The following is a 5,576-nucleotide window of genomic DNA, read 5'->3' on the forward strand; positions in this document are numbered from 1 at the left end:
GCAAGGCCCCATTTGAAATCCTGTATGGCAGGAAGTGCCGTACCCCTCTCAACTGGTCCGAAACCGGTGAACGTCAGCTTCTCGGAAATGACTTAATCACAGAGGCAGAGAAAATGTGCAAAGTCATTCGAGATAACCTCAAAGCAGCCCAATCCCGCTAGAAGAGCTACTATGATAGTAAGCACCGTGATTTGGCTTTCGAGATTGGAGATCATGTTTACCTTCGCGTCTCTCCTATGAAAGGTACTCGTCGCTTCGGTATCAAAGGGAAGCTTGCCCCCAGATACGTGGGACCTTTCAAGATTTTCAGCAAGAGAGGCGATCTCGCCTATCAACTCGAGCTTCCTTCAAACTTTGCAAATGTTCATGATGCGTTCCATGTCTCTCAGCTCCGAAAGTGCTTCAAGACTCCTGACCGCACCGTCAACTTCGAGGACATTGAGCTCCAAGAAGATCTCTCCTATCGTGAGCACCCCATGGCTATTCTGGAAGAGACTGGACGCTAGACTCGCAACAAGTCAATCAAATTCCTCAAAGTCAAGTGGTCACACCATTCCGATCGTGAAGCTACCTGGGAACGCGAGGATCACCTCCGTTCTGAGTAAACGGCGTTCTTTTAGTCCGAGATCTCAGGACGAGATCCTTTCGTAGTGGTGGAGTATTGTAACACCCCGGATATGATTTACCCAATATGTACTCCAACTCTTGCCGTTTCCGGCCTTAAGTTATTTTATTTTCTCGGGTTCGGGTTTTGTCTCTGTGTGTTGTTCTCGTTGTCATGCATCTCATATCATGTCATCATGTGCATTGCATTTGCATACGTGTTCATCCCATGCATCCGAGCATTTTCCCCGTTGTTCGTTTTGCATTCCGGCGCTTTGTTCTCCTCCGGTGGTCATTTCTACCTTTCTTTCGTGTGTGGGGATTAAACATTTCCGGATTGGACCGAGACTTGCCAAGCGGCCTTGGTTTACTACCGGTAGACCGCCTGTCAAGTTTCGTATCATTTGGACTTCGTTTGATACTCCAACGGTTAACCGAGGGACCGAAAAGGCCTCGTGTGTGTTGCAGCCCAACACCCCTCCAATTTGGCCCAAAACCCACCAAAACCTTCTCCATCACCTAGAGCGTTCGATCACGATCGCGTGGCCGAAAACCGCACCTCATTTGGACTCTCCTAGCTCCCTCTATGCCTATATATATAACCCCCTTCGAAATTCACGGGCGAAACCCTAACTCTCTTCCTCTCCTCGCGACAGGACAAAAATTCCGCCGTCGGACACGTTCGTTTCCACTCTCCGCCGCCACGTGTCATCGTCTGGTTCGCCGCCGCTCGGTTCCCACTTCGTCGCGCCGCCGGGCCCGGAGAGCCCGCAACCGGCCCCCGCGGCCCATCCAACGCCGCCGCCCGAGCCCGCGGGGAGACCGGATCCGCGCCGCCCGGACCACCCTTGCGCCGCCGCCCGCCGTCTCGTCGCTGGTCTTCCCCGATGCCGGCGACCGTCAACGACGCCGCGCCCCACTCCGCCTGCTCCACCGCCGACCACCGCCCGCCGCGCCGCTTCCTCCTCGCCGGCCGACCACAACACACCTCGCCGCCCTTCTTCCCCGTCAAGTCCGGCCACCACCACGGCTACTCCAGCGAATAGGTCTCCGGCGAAGCTCGTAACCCGCTCTGGATCTGGATCTGGTTATTCTCACGGTTGACTTTCTCCCGAAACCCTAGTTCAAATGCCTTTGTTCTTAGCATCGTAACTTCGCATCCGTAGATCCGTTTTGGGCATATAGCATATCAAAATGTTCGCCTCGAAGAGCACATCATTTCATCTCACTGCATCATTTTCATTTGAGTTCATCTTGATGCCAAAAATGCTGTAAGAAGAGTGCTACTTGAGATAATTGTCAGATGTGCTGCTCCATTTAGATATTTGTCATTTTTGCCATGATTATTGTGTGCATGATATGCCCATGAGCTCTACATATGTTTTGTTAAGGGTTTTGCCATCTTTCCAGAGGTGCAACCCATGTATTTTTGTGATGTGTGTGGTGACTATCACGAGCTTGCAAAGTGAGGCATTTGCTAATGCTGATTTCAGGGACTTCGCATTTCCACTAAGTCCTTGGTCTGTTTATCTCATATGGCCATATGTTCATGTTGTTTCCTAGTGATCCGTGCCTCTTTTGAGGATGATCAGTAAGGATGATTTGTTAATCTTGTAGTGCTCTATCCATCCATGTCTTTGTTTGCAATTATGGAGCACCCTAGCTTGAGTCAATCAAGCTCTACTTTTGCTATTTCGTGAATCTGAGCAGATTGTCTACTTGTTAGCGATTTTGCCGAGGATGTTGTAGTTGATCCGTGCATGCTATATTATTGTTCTTGCCATGTATAGCTTGCATTTTGTGTATTCTTGATGGGTGTATGCTTAGATTGTCATGACTTGCTCTGTAGTGAGTGCATCAAGCTCGTAAACGTGCCTACTTGATATCTGTTTCAGCATATTCCATTTTTCACAAAGTCTGTGATCTGATTATGTTTTTGCCATGTTAACATGCTTGCAAATGTATTTTCTGATCCCTTTTGGCTCAAGGTCACTAAGGGACTTTTGTTAAGCTCTTTGAGTAGCTCCATGCCATGCTTTAAATTGCCATGTTCAGGTCTTGTAGCATATAGATTTCATGCTCCGAAGAGTGCTATCTGATCTAAAATTCCAGACAAGTGTTAATTTCACTAAGTTTGAAATCTGTTTGTCAAATGCATTTTTGCCATGCTTGTTTGAACCTGTTGCTGGATGAATTGGCCGTATCTCAGTGCTAGACTTTTGTTAAGCTTCTTGAATGGATCCCTGCCATGTATTTTGCTGCCATGTTTGGGTGTTGTAGCATGTTCATCTTGTTGCATTTTGATGGCTACTTGCTGTAAATCGCATAACGTGGTCATATTTGAATCGCTTGCCATTTCCAAACCGTAACTCCGATTCCGGCGTCCTTTATATCGTTTTCAAACGTTTTCATCTCATTTTTCCAGTGGCACACTTGGATTTCCAAGTTGAGGCCAGGTTCATGCATTCCTTGTCAAATTTTGCATAAGCATCACAGTTTGTATCCCACATAGCATACCATGTTTGCATCATATTGTTTGAGCTTTGCACGTGGTTGATTGTGTCCTTTTTGCTTGTTTGTCTTGTTTGGGTAGAGCCGGGAGACGAGTTCGCTAACGAGGAGCCCGTTGAGTTTGCTTTCGAGGATCCAGTCAACTCTAACAACTTTGCAGGCAAGATGATCATACCCTCGAAATCACTACTATCTTTGCTATGCTATATGCTCGCTCTTTTGCTATGCCTATGCTACGATGCCTACCACTTGCTTATCATGCCTCCCAAATTGCCATGTTCAGCCTCTAACCCACCATGTCCTAGCAAACCGTTGATTGTCTACGTTACCGCTTTGCTCAGCCCCTCTTATAGCGTTGCTAGTTGCAGGTGAAGATTGGAGACCGTTCCTTGTTGGAACATTATTTACTTGTTGGGATATCATTATATTATCTTGTTATTTTAATGCATCTATATACTTGGTAAAGGGTGGAAGGCTCGGCCTCTCGCCTAGTGTTTTGTTCCACTCTTGCAACCCTAGTTTCTGTCATATCGGTGTTATGTTCCCGGATTGTTGCGTTCCTTACGCGGTTGGGTTATAATGGGAACCCCTTGATACTTCGCCTTGAGTAAAGCTTTTCCAGCAATGCCCAACCTTGGTTTTACCATTTGCCGCCTAGCCTCTTTTACCCTTGGGTTTCCGGAGCCCGAGGGTCATCTCATTTTAACCCCCCCCCCCCCCCCCCCCCCCCGGGCAAGTGCTCCTCTGAGTGTTGGTCCACCTGTCAGCTGCCGGTGGCCACCAGGGGCAACTCTGGGCTGGCCTACCCGTACCTAAGACAATCTGAGTGTGCCCTGAGAAAGAGATATGTGCAGCTCCTATCGGGATTTGTCGGCACATTCGGGCGGTGTTGCTGGATTTGTTTTAACCTGTCGAAGTGTCTTGAATTACCGAGGTACCGAGTCTGATCGGAACGTCTCGGGAGGTGGTCTATTCCTTCATTGACCGTGAGAGCTTGTCATGGGCTAAGTTGGGACTCCCCTGCAGGGATTTGAACTTTTGAAAGCCGTGCCCGCGGTTATGGGCAGATGGGAATTTGTTAATGTCCGGTTGTAGATAACTTGAACCTTAACTTAATTAAATTGAATCAACAGTGTGAGTTACCGTGATGGTCTCTTCTCGGCGGAGTCCGGGAAGTGAACACGGTGTTGGAGTAATGCTTGCGCAGGTTGTTCTCTAGTTACTCGTTCGCGCTTTGCCTCCTCTTCTCGCTCTCTTTTGCACACAGGATAGCCACCATATATGCTAGTCGCTTGATGCAGCTCCACATATTTTTACCTTGCCTGTCCTATTAAGCTTAAATAGTCTTGATCGCGAGGGTGCGAGATTGCTGAGTCCCTGTGGCTCACAGATTACTTCCAAACCAGATGCAGGGCCTGATGATTCCGCTCCAAGTGACGCGCTTGAGCTCAAGTGGGAGTTCGACGAGGACTCTCAACGTTACTACGTGTCTTTCCCTGATGATCACTAGTGGTGCCAGTTGAGGGTGATCGGGACCGTGTCGCATGTTGGGTTATCTTTTATTTTGGCGCCGTAGTCGGGCCATGAGTGTTTGAATGTTGTAATGCTATTTATGTACTTTGTGTGATGTGGCGAGTGTAAGCCAACTATGTATCTCCCCTTTATTATTTATATTACATGGGATGTTGTGATGATTGCCTAACTTGCGACATTGCTTTCAATGCGGTTATGTCTCTAAGTCGTGCCTCAACACGTGGGAGATATAGCCGCATCGAGGGCGTTACACTAACCTATTAACCGGAGGCCCAACCCAGAATTGTTGTTTATTTTTTGCCTATTTCGGTGTTTCGAAGAAACGGAATATCAAACGGAGTCCAAACGGAATGAAACCTTCGGGAACGTGATTTTCTCACCGAACGTGATCCAGGAGACTTGGACCCTATGCTAAGGCATCAGAGAGGCGGTCACGAGGATGGGGGGCGCCCACCCTAGGGAGTGCCCCCTGCCTCGTGGGCCCCTCGGAGCTCCACCGACGTACTCTTTCCTCCTATATATACCTACGTACCCCCAAACGATCAGAACAGGAGCCAAAAACCTAATTCCACCGCCGCAACTTTCTGTATCCACGAGATCCCATCTTGGGGCCTGTTCCAGAGCTCTGCCGGAGAGGGCCGTCATCACAGAGGGCTTCTACATCATCATAGGCTCTCCGATGAAGTGTGAGTAGTTTACCTCAAACCTTCGGGTCCATAGTTAGTAGCTAGATGGCTTCTTCTCTCTTTTTGGATCTCAATACAAAGTTCTCCCCCTCTCTTGTGGAGATCTATTTGATGTAATCTTCTTTTTGTGGTGTGTTTGTTGAGACCGATGAATTGTGGGTTTATGATCAAGTCTATCTATGAATAATATTTGAATCTTCTCTGAATTCTTTTATGTATGATTGGTTATCTTTGCATGTCTCT

This window comes from Triticum aestivum, chromosome 4A, assembly GCF_018294505.1.
Source record: "Triticum aestivum cultivar Chinese Spring chromosome 4A, IWGSC CS RefSeq v2.1, whole genome shotgun sequence".
NCBI lineage: Eukaryota > Viridiplantae > Streptophyta > Magnoliopsida > Poales > Poaceae > Triticum > Triticum aestivum.